At 46.5% G+C, this 21,851-nt stretch overlaps 1 protein-coding gene across 4 annotated transcripts in view; it reads left to right on the forward strand.

Annotated features, from left to right (window-relative positions):
- Positions 1-14,886: 14,886 nt before the first annotated feature.
- Positions 14,887-21,851, forward strand: part of Mef2 (myocyte enhancer factor 2) — a 128,709-nt gene continuing 121,744 nt past the window's right edge. For all 4 annotated transcript variants that reach the window (XM_075865162.1, XM_037412164.2, XM_075865164.1 and 1 more), the window contains exon 1: positions 14,887-15,271. The gene's annotated coding sequence lies outside the window, so the exon portion shown is untranslated. The remainder of the gene's footprint in view (positions 15,272-21,851) is intronic.

The raw sequence follows: 21,851 nt of genomic DNA on the forward strand, positions 1-21,851 counted from the left end.
ACTGAGTTGGTGGCGTGACTGCAGATAGCCGGTAGTGCGCCGTACGTAGTAGCGCGGGCGGGCGCGATATTTCTCACGCGCTACCCACCAGATGGCGCTCTCCACGGTCGCGGCTCGGTCACGCCATCACGCGAGCTGGCATCGCCGCTAGTGTGGCGACGTGGGGCATGTGTGTTCGGCGGCACCTTCAACTCTCACCTCGGTAGTTCTGTGCATCAACCCGAAAGAAAAAAAAAAAGAAACGGAACAGAAAAGTGGTTCTGAATTCCATCTCTTCTAGTCGATTTCAAGCGAGGGATCGCGCATACCCCAGAAAAGTTCTGGACCTGCATTTTTTATCATAACAATGTTACGATATAACTACCTATCTATATGACTAGTACGCGTTTCGGAACAACACCGCAGCTGCAGCTAGAAGATACTACGAGCAATTCCGCTCATTTGAATCAAACTAACTACTACATTACGAGCACCTTGTTGAACCTTTGATAGGAAGAGGAGGAAGACGTTGCACAGGAGTCCGCAACGTCGTGATAGATTAAGGCGATAGTTTTAGAGCGCTCACCAAGCGCTAAATGTAGCCGTCGGCGTCAGCAAAAGTGATGAAAAAAAAACTAATTATAACGTTATTACATCACACCGGTCTATACAATGATCGTGGCGTCACATGTCGCCAAATTTAGTAATCATATCAATATGATGTGACATAACCTGACGTGACATGATGACGTCAGGTTATCACATGATATCGTCCATTGGTCAAATGTGGGGCGATCCCGGCGGCACTGCAAAGCCACCTGAGCTTCAAAAAAGTGCCCGTCACCGATCCCGGAGGCCTTGTAAAACCACGTTGGGTGCAGGAACTTTCAGGAAGATGGAGATTAGACAGCCTAGACAGAAAAGAGGAAGATCGACTTCACCTTCTATTAATCTTAGGCATAAGGGACCATGCGACTTCTCCCTTCAGCGGGCTCTCTAGAAAAACATTTACACTATAGTGAATGTAAGATCGTGAGCAACGTGCAGATGTTCCTACTTTGTTTTTTCTACTTTTTTTATTGATGAAGAGTTTCAAAGAACGATGGGGTCGCTTTGAGCCATCAGGACTCGAAGGACCAATCACTGCGCTGTTTTCGTCTCTCGTCTCATTTGACTTGAGAGAAGTCCCGAAGCGAAGTAAGCGAAGTCGCTCGGTCGCCTTTCCGACTCCGCGTAGTGTACTTACCTCCATCTTCTTAAATGAACAGTCAGTTCGCGTCGACCCATTGTCAAAGATCTTTGATAAGGCTCATACAACGGCTTCTGCGTAAGCTGTAGGCCGGCTTTAGCCATTATCAGCCCCTAGCTATCTCCGCTGTCATGAGCTCGAAGTATATCTTTGAAAGCACCTATCTCTTGCATCATGGTACACACGACGCCAACCAAGCCGTCCAGTTAGATTTCAGGGATGCAGTATGGAAGGTGTGTTAAGGTTTCTAGTGTTTTTTGTGTTTTTTTTTTGTCATGCAAGATTTGCAGAAGATGCGACGCAAAACAACACCATATCTCATTTACCAAGCCTCGATGAGCGAGAAGCGCACGTACCTTCTGCCTATATTCACCCATGCACTTCCGCTTAAGGTCATGCTTTGATCTCTGAAGACCGATTCGAACGATCGTCACTTCCTACCTGGCTCTCTTATCCTCCCTAAAGATCCACCCCACCCCAAACCCCATCTCCCTCTCTCAAAGATAATTCCACTACTTGAATACAGACGTATAGTCGTCTACAGCTCTTTTATTTCTGAAATCCTATTGTTTTGTTGTTGTTTTTTCCTCCATCAGTATCACTGCCGTACCATTCCAAAGGGGCAAGGCACAAAATGAAGAGACGCGTCCTTCGCTTGGGCGCTCAGATAAGATGAAGTGGACGAAGTTTAATGAGCCGAGAATGCATCCTTCGTCGCGCCCTCTTTCTTTCGTTTCCCCCTTCCTTTTCGCTCTTTTCTTTTCATTTTATCGCACGAAATTTGTTCCTTCCCGCAAACTTGTTTCTCCTCTTTCATTTCATCCTTTCGTTTACTTATTCCTCATTATTTTCATTTTCATTCAAGCCTCCTTCTTCCTCTTGCCTTCCGTCGTCGTCCTTTTGTTCTACCTCTTCCTCCTCGCCTATTCGCCGAGCCCACTTGTTCGGTTTCATTTGGCGCTGTTGGCGCGTCTGCCCGGCGGGCACTGCGACCCACTTTGCAACCGCCACGCCGCCGCCAGTGGCTTCCGTATTTCGGATTCGCGCGCGCACAAAAGAGAGAGCCAGCCATGCAGGACACAAAAGAAAACAGTCCTATAGTTGTAGGAGAGAGCGCGAAAGAAAGATACCTGGGAAGAGTCTGCGCCGGCTGTTTTCAAACTCGGCGCACTTGAAGCGCGCGCGCCCCTCCACGCACGCACACTCGCGGCACAACCCTACACCACGGCGCTCAGTGCCAGCATAAAAGAGAACGCCAATGGCACTGCAAACCATCCGCTGTGCCGTCCTTCTCTCCACCGCCATACCGGCGCTGTTCTGGGCTTGTTGTCGCCGTAACCTGGTCGCGCTCTCCATCCTCCCTTGGTTCGCTCCCGAGCCGCCATCCATAATCACTTCCAAAATGCCTTTCTCTTCTCTCGTCATGGCGTACACGTAGTAGTCACACGCACGTACACACACAGCGGCTGCGAGAGACCTTTAATTGGCTCGCTTTATCCTCGCGGCCATTGTCGCCCACCGCTGGCTGTTGTTCTGCGCGAGTATACGCTGCTCCTGGCGTCCTCTCTCTCGCTCCACCTGAGCGCGAGTGCGTGCCCTTGTCGGCGCAGCGTTTGCCGCCTCGGTGATCGCGCATGACGTTCCGCGCGTTGATGAGTCGGTTCCTTCGCACGACCTATATTCGGACTCGTCCTCCCGGGGCCGATGGACACGCCGCTGCCACAGAACCGCAGTGAAGCATTGTCGGGGAATACCGAGATGCATCTCTTCTATACCGTCGAGCCGACTCTTCCGTGCCCTCGTCGCCGGGTGCGAATGCCGCGCTCGCTGGGTCGGATGCTTTCATTGGCGTCTCTCTGCGAAGAGAGAAGGGGAGCAGACTATAGACATCTCATTGTCGCAACTACCTTCGTCGTATAGCACTTCTCACGGGAGTCCAGACAGCAGCTTCTCTGCATGACGATTGCTGAAGCACCGACTTGGTTCTTGGTCGGTTCTTCGTCGGACTTGGTCGGAATATGTTTCATGACCTCTGGATGTATTTGTAAACAACGCAAATGTGAAGTGTGTGCGTGCGTGTTTGTCTATTCTGCGTGGGTCTGCAATGTACCTTCTTTTGACCCATGTTATTTAGTAATCCTCGTTACTTTAATGCTGCCCAAATGTCCACACGTAACTGAAGCGATTACTAATTACTCGTGTGATACACAACTACAGGCTTCGGCATGCTTATAAACAAATAACCATGGCGTCAGCACGTGAGCCATTTGACAATTTTCAGTAGTTTTTCGGGCAGGTAATAACAAACATGCACATTTGATTCGGACAACTTCGAAATATCACGTATAAGTCAACGTGTCCTAAGGTTGAAAATTATGGCATTCATTGCGAGCGCCTTTCTTTCTCCGATGAAGAAGAAAAAAAAACCAATGATGAATCCACATTCACTCAAACTGAGACCACGGCATATATGTGGCGCGCCGGTAAGTTCAAGCACCGGCGCATTTAGCATGGTATGGCCGATAGCCGCGCCGGTAAGTTCCAGATGGTGGACGTTTTATGGAATGACGGTGACATGTTGACTAAAAATGCGCATTTGAGGAATGCGAGATCTCTAGTATGGCGTTTTCTATTTGTTTACGGTTTCCAAAATCCTTCCGGCACGTGCAGTTCTCAAAAGTATCGCGTTCGAGATTTGCCTCTGTTAATTGAAAAATGTCACTGGGGCATGAAATTGGAACCTCCTATGGGCTATATGGTAAATTTTTTACGTCGCAAGTTCACCTTCGGCGTATGTTATCAAGTAAGAGGGGACGCGATCAGGTCTTGTCATAAGTGAACAAAGCTTGGGGAGCCTCAATGCATCATCATTAAACTGTCATATACGTCAACTTCTGCCGTTGAGAACGGATAGCCTCCAAAATTCTAGTGCCACGACCTATCGTCTCTGTATAGCACATTCTAGACACTTTTTTTTTCGTGAAATGCTGCCCGCTCGCATGCTGTTCTTTCGTGTGCTGTACGACAAACACTCGACAACTGCGGCTGCGTGTGCACCCTTAGCGCCGTTTCCTCTTACTCACACTTTCAATAGCCGAGCTGTTGGAACTTGGAGAAACTGTCTGAGCTTGAAACAAAAGAAAGAAAGAGAGAGAAAGAAAGAAAGAAAGAAAGAAAAAGAAAGAAAGAAAGAAAGAAAGAAAGAAAGAAAGAAAGAAAGAAAGAAAGAAAGAAAGAAAGAAAGAAAGAAAGAAAGAAAGAAAGAAAGAAAGAACGCGGTTGGTCCCTCTGTCAAGGAATAGGTATACATGACAAGAAGAAGAAACGTCTCTTCACAGAGGCACTTAAGCGTTTATTATGCATGGTTTAGCCCCAAGGGCAAATGATTGAATGCTACAGCAAGAAATCAAAATTTCACGCGAAGAACGACAAGCAGGTCGAAATTTGCAGCGCCCGGCACCTCAAGCAGAAAACACGCACGAGAAGAGCATGCACAGGACGAGTGAGGCCTAACAACCTGCTCAAACAGAAAAGAAGACGCACTAAACCAACACACAAGTATACGTAGTACGAGCGTGAATGACCGTCCCCCAGTCTAACTTCTTCGTGTGTGATATGCGTGCTACTTGCGTAAACACGGCCGCGGCAGCGAGCGAAGTGACCTTCGTGCTCTCTTTAACTACCGCGGCAGTGAGCGAAGTGACCTTCGTGCTCTCTTCACCTACTGTAACTTCAAAACAAACTTGCAGTGGGGAGCACACGAGGCGCAATGCGCGCGAATAACGAGATAAGCGCATGAGCGGAGAGCGATGACCTTTAGAGCGCGCCCTTCACGCCCTCTCACTACTGATGAGAAAAACGCGCTGAGGTTGCTTAGCTCTGAGGACCGTCAGTGGTACCTGGTGTATATAAGTAGCTCGCTGTTACCAGCTCAACAACGTACGCTCCGTGGCCTAGTGGTTTTGCGCAACGCGTTGTGAGCGAGAGACCGTATAGGTTCGACGCACGGCTACAGAACTCTTCTTCTCGTTTTCTGTTTTGAATCCGTTTGTACACATTATTTTATAACGTGATACACGTGACTAAAATACGTCAGCGGAGCCCTGGTGGAACCCGGCATAAAACACTTTCGCTTTAGAAAGAAAGAAGGCCACCCAGCTGCCCAACCACTGCCCAACGCTGCCTGTATTAAAGACAGGTTACGAGAACACTGCAACCCTGAAAAGAAGGGTGAGCAAGGCTGGCTCGCGATGCATCGCAGAGCTTGTGGGTGCGTCCCGTCCCGTTTTACGAAAACACTGAGCTGTTATTGACCAACCAGGATTAATTAACGAGACTATTAGCATAAGCCGCCAAAATCACAAAGTTGGGTTCCGATTGTGTTTTCACGCCATCCCTAGTCCCCGCCGGAAAAAAGGATTGTTTTTTTTTTTTTTTTGAACGGGCATTAGCTTTGCGATTTGTTTCGCATATATTGTGAAAAAAAAGTAGATAATAAGAAACACTTTTGTGAGCACCTTCTATAAAATTCGGGATGACAAAAAAAAAAGACTTTTCCGCGTACGACATAAGGGTGAAGCGTGTGAGCTTCACCACTGTTGTGTTCGTACTTCGGTTCAAACGGGCCATCTTGTTGAAAGTTGGCGCACGTCTATTGTCTTCCCTTCTGGTCCTGAGGTTCCTCGAGTTAAAAATGGCCTAATGTCTTACCAACAAGGACTAATTCCTTCCTTTGTGCTACCTTAACATTAGTTATAGGTGTTGATAAAGCAACAAGTGGAAAGTAAGAATAAAAAAATTAGGGGACCCTAAATCTTCGTTTATAAGGAGCTAAACGTGATAGCGATGTCCTGTTCCTAATGCGTACTTCGAACACTTAGTTCATGAAACGCTTTCGAACTTGCTATGCACCGACTATACGTGGCTTTCAGGGAATAGGCGTAGTAGAGGATGTGCCTTTTGCAGCGGGGCACCGGCTTTAAATCACGGAGCTATTATGATAATCACATATTCTGACGTTCGCTGGCAATGGGCGCTTGTACCACGCATTATTACTTTATATATTTCATATTGCATTGTGAAGCATGTATACAAGAAGCGTGTGTTTGTGAGGCATGAAAGCTACTTTCACTGCATTTCCAACTATAGGAAGTTCTTTTCACTATTTTCACAAGCAAAAAAAAAAAAGCAGAGGCGTGGCCGTGTGGTAGAAGATCCGCTTGCCACGCAATAGACCAGGGTTCGATACCCACTTAAACCCGAACAACTCCAGTTCAGTTCCCATTTTACTCCAGGATTTGCTCTAACTATTTTATTTGCATCGTTCTCGATTTTGCGAACACGCATGAGATTCTCTTTCACTCACAACTAACGCGTTAATATTGATCAAGCAATAAGTATTTATGAAGCAATAGGTGCAAATGAAACACATGCAAATGACGCTGCGCGATAGAAACTGCTGCTGCTGCTTGGAAATTGGCTTCACCCGACCCGTTCCGAGTCAAGAACGGCAAATGTCATCGATGACGACCGGGATGGAGTGGCGTGTTACAGCGAACACTGCTGTCGTCGAACGCAGCTGCTGCGCTGAAAATGCATACGTGACGGTTGCCTGGCGATGTCTCTAATCGATGTCCTTGTAGGAGTTCGCTTGCATCAGCTGCTCGGAGTATTTGCTGAATGATGCATTACGGGCTTGTTTGCATGCGAGCTATCGGAATACAGCGAACTACAACAACCGATAGATCTGTGCACGAATGAGGCAGAAGGCCTGGCTATGCCTTTCTTTGCATACACATTGTATATTCTTCTATTTTTTATGGCCTTCATACTTGTGGCCAGATTTTCTTTCAATGACAAGGAATGCAGAGCTAACTAAGGTTTCCTTTTGAAGGATGTAGGGGTTGTGGCGATAAAAACGTTTAAATTAAATTGTGGACACAGCGCACGTCTGTGTCCCTTCTGTACTCTTCTGTCATGTCTTGCGCTGTACCCGAAAATGCTGCTTCACCAAGTAGCCCACCTTTGGATACTATTGTACTGTATTGTACTGCATTCTATTATTTTTGCCTAGTATTGTATTGTATTGCGAAGTTTAAAGTGCCTAAAGACACGACATGACATTTTCTCGGCGCAATGAGTAACCTTGCGAACGTGTACACGCGTTCTAAACGCTGCTGTATAATATTCTCAACTAAACTTGCTACTGTACATGCAGTCTCTACACAAATAACGTCTGATCAACGAGCCACTCTCATTGCAGACACCTGCATGACTACACGCTTGTACGCACTCCGTGTGACGTGCCAAGCATCGAACCCGCAACCTTTGGGTTAGCAGCCGAGCAGCGTAACCACTGATCCGACGCGGTGGACTAATAAAATGTGCGAACATACGTTTGCCTCCTCGCGACGGAGTCAAAAAAGCGAAGGTATTAAACGACACACATCGCCAGCTTTGTGATTGTTCATTACGGGCAGCCGAGCCTCACTGGCGTCAACGCAGTGGCTTGAGTGATCAGAGGAAACGCGACGACAAGGGCGAGGCAAGCCGGCGCTCTCACTGACAAGGCCAGGCCTATCTGCATAGCTGCTCGGCACCGCCCAGGGGTCAGCGCTCGGGAAAGCGCCACTGCATCCACCATATACGTCTTCGTTCGTCAATGGGGTTGCAAAGGGTGGCCATCAGTGGCTACTTTGCGTCGAATTGGCTACTTTGGGAGGCTTTCTGGAAACGAAAATGTCGGGTTGGAGTCATGGCTACTTTTTGATTGATATGTGGGATTTAAGGTCAAAAACCACCACATGATTATGAGAGACGCCGTATAGTGGAGGGCTCCGGAAATTTCGACCACCTGGGGTTCTTTAACGTGCACCTAAATCAGAATACACGGGCTTACAGCGCTTTCGCCTCCATAGAAAATGCAGCCACCGCAGCCGGGATTCAATACCGAGATCTGCGGGTCAACAGCCGAGTACCTTAGCCACTAGACCACCACGGCGGGACTCGTGGCTACTTTTTTGCTACACTGAACTACCGTTTTGGTGAATTTATTAGCCAATTGTTTTATTAATTATTGATAAAAAAACAAATGAAGCCTAAAGACTACCCACTGGCATCAGCCCGAAATACGCGCAAGTCCTGGCAGCACGCTGGTGCGCATCGAGGTACTGCCCCGCAAAGCAGCTTGCGAAGACGAAGTGATCCGCATGTTGGCAAGCGCATGGCAAGCATTCACGCTGCCCGCTATCTATTCTGACGTCAGTTCCTAATGCTGATAGCACAACGCGTGCTCTCTTGCGAACTTGTCAAATTCAAAAATCCACCCCCATAATGACGCTGGTCAGTTTTTGCGAGTCCATTTCGTAATCAATTTTGGTCTGCGGCTTCAAGTAAAATATGTATGTTTCAACGTTTAATTTTCATAATGACTTCAAGCATGGCATGTTCCAAAATTACCTTGTCTGTCTATCCACATGAACAGGCCCACTGAGCTTATGCTAACAAATTCGACAATAAATTATTGAAAGATGCCATTTCTACAGCAATCTTCGGGACGCGGCCGCAGCAGCAGAGTAGCAGTAATGCCTTATCTGCACAGAACGGCTAATAATCTAAAGAAAATGACTAATCGCGGGAACATCAAAGTAGTGTTCTCAACGCCGGAAAAACTTGGCAAGTTTTTCCGCACTGCACGCAAGTCAGTTCTAGGATGTTTCAACAATTATCGCGAACTTCTGGTAGAGTGTGTCAAAGAGGTGGTTCACGAGCTCCCGCTAACCTGTGGAAGCAACTACATAGGCCAGACGGGGAGATGCCTTAACGATCGTCTTCGCAAAGGCAAGTTGAACGTTAGAAACAAAAATAACTAAGGTCATTTTTGTGCACATTGTTGGGAGTGCGGTTGCGAACCAAGTGCGCATATGTGCTTCGCCAGTACCGTGCAACAACCAAAGATAGAGACGTCAGAGAGATCATTGAAACCCAAGCCATTTCTTGAACTTGTGACATGTGTGTCAGTTTGCGATCAATTGACAAAACTTTCATGGTTGGCTAGTGATTGAAAAGGTGGCGCCAATGTGCACGCACAGCTTGTTTCCTGAAAATAAAATTGTAAAAGTCAGCATCTTGTGGTATCGTTTCCCTTACGCCCTTTCTGCTAGCGCTAAATATCTTTTTCTAAATGCGATACAACTGTTGCACCACATGGCGCGGAATATGTTTTGTGGAACTAAGTTCCACTGAACACGACCTATACAAGGTGCTAAGTGTCACCGAAAACACTGAGAGTCTGCTTATTTAGCTTTTGAACGACGTTGCTTGAGAACTCTTAACTCGTTAAGAATATCTATATGTTCAGATATAATGTAGTACAGCAAAGAATATTGTCATATTCTTTTTAATTAAAATCGAATTGCAAGCGTAACAGTCAGGAATCCAACCTGTGCCTATGCGTCTCCAGAATCACCTCGAATTTTTTACCGATTGAACTTACTTCATAAGACATACCACCGCAGCGTCATTTATGACATATTTTATCAGCGCAATATTTCTCCCATTGCTTTGGATATTGCTATGTGGTAGGTCTTCCATTTTGATTTGATTGATTTGTGGGGTTTAACGTCCCAAAACCACAATATGATTATGAGAGACGCCGTGGTGGAGGGCTCAGGAAATTTCGACCACCTGGGGTTCTTTAACGTGCACCCAAATCCGAGCACACGAACCTACAAAATTTCCGCCTCCATCGGAAATGCAGCCGCCGCAGCCGTGATTCGAACCCGCGACCTGCGGGTCAGCAGCCGAGTACCTTAGCCATTGGACCACCGCGGCAAGGCGGTCTTCCATTTTGCAATATCTGGTGGTGATCATCATTGTTGTAGGGCTGTAATCACTGATGCCCTGGTAGTCTGTTGGAAACATTGTTCTTTTTTTACGCGCTGCATTCTCTTTTTTGTATTGTTGTTGTTGGTGGTGGTTAACGCAATCATCTCCGTAATGGTCCTGACCTTAGCCTAAATACATAAATAACTGCTTACGACTCATCTGTGCTTCGAGGATGAAGCACAAAGAAAAGAAATCATGGTCACATTTTTTATGATTTTTCATATTCAAACTCTCATTTATTGTATACTAATAATGAATCTAATTATAATATTCTTTTTCTGTTTGGCTAAAACTCTACCGACGAATTCATATGGCATGGCTACTTCAGCCGCTTTTGGCTTGAATTCTAGCTCTTTTTCCAATCTACTCACCGAGAACCCTGGGGTAGGTCATGTGCAGCGCGTGTATATCTCATTGCGTTACCTGCGGCTTTCCACGACCGGTACACTAACACATTGCTCTAATGCCCTTGATCATGAAATGTTGTCGTTATTCACGTTGCTTCTGTTGTTACCACAGCTTCAATTGTTCATTTACACTTAACACTTGGAAATTCGGGGTGGAACGCTTTCTACGGCCATTACATTACCGTTACATTTCCAAAGTTGACAAAAGTGCTCTGCAATCGCTTTAACAAGAGTTCATAAGTAATCGTCGTTGACCCTGCTTGTATGTTGTTTAGAGGACTAGGGCGAGTAATGCTTGAATGTTCATTTCGTCATAATCAATCTGTTATTTCTGGGATGATAAGCGGCAGTACTGACCGAAGGCATACAGGCATCCATAATATCCCCGAAGAAATAAGCTGCTTTATAAGCAAATGACCTGCTACACCTCAATATAGCTAAGTAGGAAAAACCGGCAATTTAAATCGTCATGTCGAAACTTCGTCAAATTGAAATTCGACCTTTTTTAGCAAGGCGTATCGGTTCCGTAGCCGTGTAATGTTGCACGGTATAGGTAAACTTGAAAGGTTTGAACAAAACGGCAGCACCAAAGAGAAAACTTACTAACACAAGAGAATAGAAAAATCTGTTTTCTCGAACCAGGGATCCCGCGGCACCAGCGAATAAGTCCTCTTCACAAAGGCCAAGGATCGCTCGTGAAGCCGATATAAATGCACGTACAACACTGTGGCGATATCGAACCTACGACCTTCGAATAACGCGTTCGATGCTCTAACCAAATGAAGGTCGTAGGTTCGATTCCTGCTCACGGCTGGTTATTTTTTCATCCACTTTTATCTCTTCTTATTTACATTCCATTGGTTCTAATAACTTCCCCTGTACATTCCTTGGCATTACTGTCTGTTAGATCTCATCAATATTGTGTTAAAACACGGAAAAACGAGCCCTTAGGTATACACTTCTTTCCCTTATTTCATTGAACGAGGGTCTCGTACTGGCAGACTTGGTGTGTTTAGGTTGTATAAGAGGGACAATTAATCAGCTGCCCGCTCATAATAAGTTCACGTGCTACGCGACGCCAAACATGCGCATAAAAGAGCGTTTTCATACTCGTCGCTTGGCTTATAGATGGCGCTGATTGTCACTCCTACTTCTAAATTCACATATAAACCCAAAAAAGTGGATGGAGGGAAGGCCGCTGTGGTAGCTCAGTGGTTAAAGCATCGAACGCGTTATTCGAAGGTCGTAGGTTCGATTCCTGCTCACGGCTGGTTATTTTTTCATCCACTTTTCTCTCTTCTTATTTACATTCCATTGGTTCTAATAACTTCCCCTGTACATTCCTTGGCATTACTGTCTGTTAGATCTCATTAATATTGTGTTAAAACACGGAAAAACAAGCCCTTAGGTATACACTTCTTTCCCTTATTTTATATATATATATATATATATATATATATATATATATATATATATATATATATATATATATATATATATATATATATATATATTTGATTACCAGCCTCCTCTACCCTCTTGTCTTCCTGAAACATTTCGTTACTAACTTGTGGCTCGTTGCGGTGGTAGATGTTACCAAGGCGATCTTGATAACTTACAGGCAACCTGCTTTCTATAAGTGCGGAGTTTCATATAGAGACAAAGTCAACACTGAGGCTACAGGAGACCTGATCGTCCCAAAGAAAGCACGAATAGAAATTTCAAAAGAGAGTCCCATCGATTGCGGTTGTGGTAGCCTCGTTTTTTTCTTAAATTTTATTTAAATGGCCAGCGTGGTCTTCAAATGGAAGCTTTTTTTTTATAGTTACAGTCAGAGTCCAACTAGTTACATAACTTGCAAATTATGTTTGGAGTCGAGACATCCATATAGTATATTTTTGTTTTACAGCGAAAGCTGTTATGGGATCATAACACGGGTCTCGCGCAGCGCCTTAGTTGTCCACCGCCACCGGTGTCCGTAACCACATCGCGCGAAATTAGCGAAAAACCTAGTGCCAATGACAAAGTGGTGCTCGAGCCCGGGTCCGCTGGATGCCAGCCTAGTATTCTACCACTAAGCTACGCTGGTGCTTGGGACTTGTTGGCAATCTCGCCGTAGGCAGGCTTGATGTCGGGAAAGGAATCGCGTTATTATGAGTAACGATGCGTTTTAGAACAGCAAATGAACAACCAGGCGTCACACAATGCGAATAGCGTAACGAGTGGGCCGTCCAATGCTCCAACTCATTACAAAAGCTTGTTCTTGTTCGCCTATCAAATGTGGCACATACCTACATCAGGCATAATTCCTATCATCGTCAGCCACTGCATGAACAATTGGCACACAATTCCTCGCAATAGTTTAGCGGATACCGCGTTTCTCAGAAGAATGACGAAGGATAGCGTAGCAAATGCCGGCCTACCACTCTAAGATTTTTATTTTTAATACCGTAGTGGGTACCCAGCAGAAGTGTGCTTGCAGGAGTTACCCAAGGAGTGTTTAGAAAAAGCCCTGAAAGGCCGCTCTTCAAGCTTTCGCTGTGACTGTGCTGCGCCTTCCGCGCAGGCCTGGAGTTTTTTTTTTTTTTTTTTTTTTTGGAGCTTGCACATTTTGCTGTAGTTTGTGAGTCTTGCAACCATTATGTTTACAGACGCAGTATTTTACAGAAATCATTCCGATGTAAACTCCCACCCAACCCATCTTTGAATTCTTCACCATTTTTCTCTTACTCGCTTTATGTGCGAAATTTAAACCCACTTGTACGGTGCATGTGCTGAACATCGGTAATGTTTGTTATATGTTTATCGTAATCATTGTTTGTTCATCAGTGTTTTTGATATTACACTCAATTTGTATGTACTTCAATATATGTTATTAGTGTTGATAATGTCTTTTGCATTTTTTGCTAAGGAACAGCTTTTTTTCATTATTTAGGTTATTTTTGCGATTTTGGTTGTTGTACCTCGTCGGTTCATTATTTGTATGTATGTTATTTAATATTTTTTCTATGTGCTTTTTTGCTGTACCTGACTGAGGTGCCTCGCGAAGAGTGGGCCACTTCAAGAAACACTCTCTCCTTTTGCCCCCTTCGTGGACATTTTATGAAAATGCCCAAGTAAATAAATCAATAAATGAATGAATAAATAAACTAAAATATGTCACACCCCTTTTCGAACCAGATTTCTCGAAGCACTACTAAGGGAGGTTCTGTCAAGTGCGCCGCATACTCCGGCATCTTCTCCGTTTATCACACTGTACTCGCGTCGTTAAGAAAGCAGCAACTGATGCAAATGAACACTCGCGCGGCCCGAGCAAAGCACAATTTCCTGGCGTCTCCGCCTCTAACCCTTGTATTCCTTTACCATTTCTTTTCGTTTGTTTACGGTTATTTCAAGCTTTCGATTTCATTCTGGGCTAGATAAAAGTTCCTGGCGGCCAGCCAGGAGCTGAAGCAGAGGCGACAACAACCGGCGAAACAAAAAAAAACAACTGGCACTACGAGAGCCTCGGTCAGCAACGGCCTCACACTTCTTGGCCCCTGTTTCGTATTATCCGATGGCTCCCGCGTCAGCCGCGCACTTCGTTCGAGCGCGGAACATCTGTATCCCTCCGCTTAGCGGAACAGCGGTACTTTTCTTTCTCTCCTCTCGCTCATCCTCTTTCACTGCCGCGATTCTTCTTTAGTTTTTTGCTTTTTTCTTTCTCTTCCATCGCTATCCATTGAGGCTCCGTTTTCTTTCTTTATTTTCTAACGGGCGCGTGCGCGGTGCTTTCTCTTTTTCTCTCATCTTTTCTTTCTCCTTTCGCGCTCACCTGCGCTACGTCACGCCTGACCCGTACCGTGCCGCGGGATCCGATTCGTCCGCCGAGCTCTGGCGTCACCGCGCGCGCATGCGCACCGCCTTTCCTCTGCCGGCTTTGGCTGCGCGCCTTGGCAGACGACGCGCGACTGTGCGGTGCGTGAACGAGCCTGCGCCGGCGGCGGCCTTCGAAAAAGAGTTTTTTTTCTGCGCCAACGAAGGGCGTCGAGAGACGAGAGCCGTCGGTCGGTGGTGATTTTGTGGCGTGTTTTTATCGAGCCGTGACACTGTTCTTTTTCCTGTTCTTTAATGAAGTCGAGCGGCAGCAATCACTTTCCTGGGCAGCCCGACGTGCGAGTCAGTGTTGTTCCCCTGTGAAGTGCCTTCCGCCCTCGTCGTGCGTGGATTTGACCGAGTGCGCTGGAGTGGATTCGCGCTCTATTTTATTCGTCGCCACCAGCCAGCCAGCAAAGCGTGCCCTATCAGGCACTTCTGACTTGGTTGTCTCCGGGATTGCCGAGATAAGCAGGCACCGTCGAATCCCAAGCAACACACCGTCCTTCCTTCGAAGAAGACGCCAGTCGTGTACAACAATAACTAACACGCTTTTTAACCACCTTTTAGACAGTGTCGCGAGAAGTTGATATCTGCGAATTGTGAGTCGGGGCCTTCGACTGCCAAACCAAATTTGCCTCCGTCTTCGTGGTCCTTCCGTGCGGGAGAATAGAAGAGAATAGTTTTCGGCTTCCTCCGGGGCTGCGTACCTTGGGTGTCATCTCCGACCGGCTTTTTTGTCTTGTCCCCGCCGCCCATGGGATTCGGGCGGGAGGATTGTCACCAGCGCATGCCCGGCCGTCGTTGACTCCGGCGTCAAGCGCTCGGTACCGTCAACCACACCACGTCGCCTCTCTTCCTGCGGGCGCAGCTTTCCTGCAACTCTCGACTACCGGTGAGTTTTTTTTGCTCCTCGCTCGTTTCTTCGGGATATCCACGAAATAGCTTATGTACCGTGACCGTTTCAACACTCGTTTTACTTTTACTGATGTCATTACGATATACGTTTTGCATACCTGCGCCTCTAGATTTCAGGCTGCAAGTGTGACAATACTGACGAAATTCCCGTTGGCCGCAACGTAATTTTTTCGTCTCCCGGAATTCCTCACTATTGCCTTTCGCTCTACTCGCCTCACGACTTGTTAAATAATGGATTCCTGTGTGTACTACGCGACTTACAAAACACAAACTCACGAAAAGTCGTTGAACGGATAGGAGCGTCGCTGGGCTCGACTTTCAAGGAGATCACTTCGTCCAATGGTCGAAACCTCGGTTCTAGGGAAACAGTCGTCGTTGAACGACATTTCCTAGCTTCCAGCCTCCATTTTTCTCCTTCAATGTATCTATCTTGCATACAATGCACGACGTAATACACGACAGGCATCCGAGCCTATAATCAAGAGACAGGTTCAACACCGACAGAGTCCACCAGACGCGACCACTGCAAAGCGAAGTCAGGCTCCTTGAAGACGTGGCACATACCCACTCTGGTATATTGACCAGGAACCGGGTAGTTTTCGTGCGATCGATAACAAACTTCTCAGAAACTTAGATAACCAAGCCATACAAATCATTACAAAGAAAATAAACGAGGTATGGACGGCGGGCCGCGTACCGGATGAATGGCGAACTGCCAATATAATTCTCATCCCCAAACCCGGAAAACCGCTCCATGCCGAGAACTTGAGACCAATATCCCTTACTTCGTGCCTCGGAAAGGTCGCCGAACATGTCATTCACAATTGAATTGCAGAGCACATCGAAGCAAACAGCCTTTTTCGCCACAATCTCATAGGATTCCGAAAATCACTATCAACACAAGATGCCATGCTCCTTATCAGGAGTGCTGTGATAGACAATAAATCACGGGACGTAAAGGGCATCCTGGCGCTCGACATAACGAAGGCCTTCGATACGGTCAGGCACGAACATATCCTCAACGAAATCTCCAGTTTACATCTCGGAGAAAAATTTCACAACTATGTCAGATCGTTTTTGGCGGACCGTACGGCTACCATAAACATCGGACAAATCAGAAGCCGTAAGCACAAGCTGGGAAACGTCGGCACCCCCCAAGGGTCAGTGCTTTCGCCACTTCTTTTCAACATCGCAATGCACGATCTGGCGAACCGACTCTCGAAAGTTCATGGGGTAGGACACGTGATTTACGCAGATGACATTACCATCTGGTCCACAAGTGGCCCACTAGGCTCCCTGGAGCAGAACCTACAACATGCCCTAGACACCACACAAGCTTTCCTACAAAATACGGGGCTGAAGCTATCTACGAGCAAATCAGAGCTCCTTCTGTGTAAACACGGCCCCAGAAAGGGACAGCTCCTTAGCTCCCTCCCCGTTCACCTACACACCAAGGACGGAGGTAGTATCCCAATATGTAACACAATCAAGGTCCTGGGCATGGTAGTTGGTGCTTACAGCGGTGACAACGCGGAGGCCCTCAAACGTATAGAGAAAAGTGTCTTCAACTTCACCAGGGTATTATCAAGGGTCAACAGTAGAAGGGCTGGTCTGAAAGAGGACAACCTCATGAAAGCATTTCACGCCTTTCTCATCAGCCACGTGACTTACGCCGCCCCCTTCCTCAACTGGAAGAAGACAGAGCTCAACAAAATTGATACATTAATTCGAACAGGATTGAAAAGGGTCCTGAGCCTCCCTCGCAACACTAGTACGGAACGACTCTTACAATTGGGCCTGCATAATACAGCTACCGAACTCTTTGAGGCACAGCGGCATGCACAGATTAGTCGGCTCTCACTCTCAAAGGCGGGCAACGAGATATTGTTTGAAGCCGGTCTTCAGCCTTTCTTCATGCCGCCAGAAAAGTCCCAACTTTGCACACAAGCCAAGAAAGCGATAACAGTTGACCCGATTCCCAGAAACATACACCCAACCCACAATGAAGGACGAAGAAAAGCGAGAGCCAAGGCAATACTCGCTAAGATCATGTGCAACGATACGCAGGTCCTCTTCGTTGATGCCGCAAAATATTGGAATCGAGGTGCCTATGCAGTCTCTGTGGTGGACGCCCACGGCTCGCTCGTCAACGCAGCCACGGTAGTTACCAACTTCACCCACGAAGCAGAGGAAATGGCCATTGCGCTAGCCCTTCGAAGCTGCACTGAAGCCTCTGTCATTTACTCGGACTCTAGAACAGCTATAAGAACTTTTTCGGCGGCCCTAGTCTCTTCGAAGGCAGCTGCGGTCGTTAACAGGCTTTTCAACCACGAGACGAAGGAGGAAAACTTTCGGTCTACACACATCGCATGGTTCCCAGCCCACATGGGAAACATTTCCGGCTTTGCTGGCAACCCAAACGAGCGGGCACACACACTGGCGCGAGAGCTCACTTTCCGTGTCAGTGGTTCGCCCCCTCGCTTAAATGCAGCCTGCAGGAACCTCGATTACAAAGACCCACTTGTATCATATCACGAACTCACCTCACATCATAGATTAGAACGTCGAACTTTTCCTCCTCCTCACAGAGATCTGAACAGAGCACAAGCAATCACTTACAGACAATTGCAGACACGTACATACATCACACCAACGACACTAAGCAGGATTAATCCGGACTTTTCCACTGCATGTCCACACTGTGGAAACGAGTATAACAATTTCGACCACATGCTCTGGTTGTGCCCTGCCAACGTGGGTACAGAATTTTCTGACCAGTCCTCCTGGGACTCCGCCCTTCGAAGCACAGAGCTCATCGCCCAGCTCAAGGCTGTCCAGAGGGCCCGGGCCGTCGCCGAGAGACTCTGTCTACCGGTCCCGACCTGGGTGGAGCCGCCGGATTGATGGCGGGGCTTTCGGCACCGCTTTCTTTCCTCTCAGGACCTTAATAAAGTTCATACTCACTCACTCGTGCGATCGACGGACCACGTGTCAAACACAGCTGTAACCGTGTGGTGTCAGACCTTAGTAACTGCGAGAGGGCATGCAGCGCTTCCTTCTTGTCCTACAGCTCTCGATTTCAGCACTCGCCGCGTTATCCGCAAAACAAACGTTGCACGGACGTCCCAGAGATGAATAAGAAAAGAGAAGGAATGGCGGCACTACGATAAGGCTTGACCTTTCGTCCTTTTCAGAGTTGCCATTTGTGCCATCTTCGTTTCTCTTACATCTGCACGAATCACCGTATTCCAGTGAAGAGGGGGAGACGAAGAAAACGGCAACGAAAAATCGTGAATGAAAACAAAGTTGCGTCACGTGTCGCGGCGCGAGAGCTGCTGTCGCATAACGTTCTCAAACACACGCCGTTGTGGAAATACGCACTTCGATAAGCGCGCCGGGACGACGCATCGGCCGATGTGGTTGCTTCATCGGTGGCACGCGGTTTGTCTACATTCGCACAGCGTGGTGAAAACTTATTTTGTGAATATTAGCGTTCTCTGACACGTCAGTGCTTCTCTTTTACTATACCTAAAAAAAAGACAAACAAATACGTGTGAGAAAGCAGGAACTATAAGACAGAAAGAGAGATAGAAATCGATCAGAATTACCGAGCAGATGTTTTGTGTGCACGTGGATAGCTTTTGTGTAACGCAGAAAGAACAGAAAAAAAACTATACAGACTTACTTCGTTCTGGCTTCCGCTGAAGCTGCTTCTCTTCGTTACCTCTTCTTGTTTTTGGTTCCGCTAGCGAGCGACAAACGAGTGTTAGAAGAATAGAGAAAAAGAAAACCGTGCCGCTGTGCTTGCCGGTATTGCGGATCATTGTTCTCGAGATCGCCACGTTGGCCCTGTACTGCACTTGTCTTACATATGCATGCGTTTTGTATGCGTGACAGACAATGTTGTGCGAGAAAAACGGAACAATGCAAAACCAGTTGTTCCTGCACGTTCGGAACTTTCTTTTGTCCTTGAATTTGTCGAAAATATTCACGATCGTTACTGAATTCACTGATATATATATATATATATATATATATATATATATATATATATATATATATATATATATATATATATATATATATATATAGAGAGAGAGAGAGAGAGAGAGAGAGAGAAATCGCACACAACAGGTTGTAGGCGCGTTAAAAAAATCACTTCCTGTAAAAACAGAACTGGCGAAATGGATGGAGGGCCTGAGCATACTCGGTGAATCTGCATGCGTAAACACAGGAAGAATTTATTGAAACTTTAATGCGCAAATGTAGCAACTACAAACGTACTCGGACGAGGTTTCTAAATATTCCATATGATAATATAAACCTTACGATATTTTTGCGTGAATACCGCTGCCGATATCGATTTCTGTTGGTATTACTGGGCATTCACTTGAGGTACGAGGGAATGTCGGGAATTATTCTGGGTGTAAATGCCAGATATAACGGAGTTGTTTGTGTGCTTGGCGATGAAACGTCAGAACGCAAAATTTTATACAGACACGTGTGTGTACAATGTATGTCTTTGTTAACATTTAATTTATATTTTTCTAACAACCAAGTGAAAAGGGGTAGCCGTCGCCAAGAGTGGCTGCAGCAACTCTTTCATTTATTCATTTTTATTTCAATAAGAAACTTATCATTATGATACAGCTGATCAGGGGTAACCGGTGATGGGCATGTCGGCAACAAAAAATGGGAGCGAAAAAAAAAAAACTGGTTCCTCGGTGTGACCTAATCGCGTGCTCGTCTTCCAAAGCTCACTATTGATGCGAAAGACGACGTTGGTATAGAACGTCTGTCTCGGCGTTTTCTGCATACCTCTCGTTTTTAAAGCAAAAGAATCTATAAAACCAAGTGGAAATACTGACTTGCGTATTTACCGCGCGCGTAAGTTTTTTTTTTTTTGTTTTTTTTATAGGCTATAGACAACTCGTAACGCATTCCAAGTGCGGCCACGCAGACAAGAGCTGACGCTAACGAGCCAAGAATGGAACATAGACGGCGCTTTGTTCGACGGTTGTTATGTATAGAAAAATGTACGCTATTTTTGAGGTGTCGCAACAAGAAGCCAACAGTAAGAGCTCAATCGTGCGTCGACGCTTTCTTTGTACTGCACGCAATCGCCTCGTTGTTGCGCAGCCACCAATGAGTGGGCGCGGCACGATTCCTTGCAGCATCCGCCTTTTCCGCTAGGCTTCTTTATGTTTGCGTTTTTTTCTTTCTTTTTCTTCCTTCTCTCTCTTATCGTCTTTGTTGCCGTCGCGCGAGTCATGTCGGAAATAAAGTGTTGCTCGCCGGTTGCCAATGCCGGAGCTTAGGCGGGCCCGTGCTCGTGCGCACCTCTGGCATAGATAATGCTGCCTATACTAGTAGCCGTCGTGAATCGGACTGATGGAAAAAACAATTGCGGGCAACTGATACGAAGCGGATTGCCCTTAGTTCGGCGGCACTTCGCGTATCTTTAACAAACAAGCGCGCGCGTGTGTGCGTGCGTGTGTATGTATGTGTATGCATGTATGTGTATGCATGTGTGTGTATGTGTGTGTGTGTATGTGTGTGTATGTATGTGTGTGTGTATGTGTGTGTGTGCGTATGCGTGTGTTTTGATTGATTTGTGGGGTTTAACGTCCCAAAACCACCATATGATTATGGGAGACGCCGTAGTGGAGGGCTCTGGAATTTTAGACCACCTGGGGTTCTTTAAGCGTATGCGTTTGTGTATGTGTGCGTATGTATGCGTGTGCGTGTATGTGCGTGTGCGTGTATGTATGCGTGTGCGTGTATGTGCGCGTGTGTGTGTGTGCGCGTGTGTGTGTGTGCGCGTGTGTGTGTGTGCGCGTGTGTGTGTGCGCGTGTGTGTGTGCGCGCGTGTGTGTGTGTGCGCGTGTGTGTGCGCGCGTATGCGTGTGTGCGTGTGCGTGTGCGTATGCGTGTGCGCGTGCGCGTGCGTGTGTGTGTGTACCGTGACCGAAACGGTACATCTGTTGTCAGGGAGAAGAGAGGAAGGGGAGATAACTTGGGAGAAGGAAAATAATTGGGAGAAGCCCACACCATCTTGACGTATAACGACCTTACGCCAATTCAAAACAATGCATGAATAGGGAAAATTTTCCGAAATACTGTTATACGTGATTTCGGCTGACTGAAACAGGGCATAGTGGGACATACCCAAGAAAGGTACCTCAGACTGAGAGTGAAAAAGTGTTGTCGGTGAGCTGCGTTGAGGCTGTAGACTGTGTACTCTTCCACGTAACAATAGAGTTTAGGAAAAGCCAATTTAAAAAGAATAGGTGCTAAGCCGGCACAGCGCAGTGGACAGGACGTGAAAACTAAATTTTAAGCTTTCAAAATCTAGGTAAGCAAGTAATAATTAATAAACAGCCTATCATTTCGTGTACCAAATAACGTAGAGCGTTAGCGTGCAAGTAGCTGTTAAAGTTAATAAGGTAGTGGCAAGGTACACATTGTTAATGAAAGTTATTTAGCTCGTGTTTGTATGTATGCATTGTCACTGTGAGCGACAGCCACGTGGAGCGTATTTCGAGCTCTGCGGCGTC

Source organism: Rhipicephalus microplus, chromosome 1, assembly GCF_043290135.1.
Source record: "Rhipicephalus microplus isolate Deutch F79 chromosome 1, USDA_Rmic, whole genome shotgun sequence".
Taxonomy (NCBI): domain Eukaryota; kingdom Metazoa; phylum Arthropoda; class Arachnida; order Ixodida; family Ixodidae; genus Rhipicephalus; species Rhipicephalus microplus.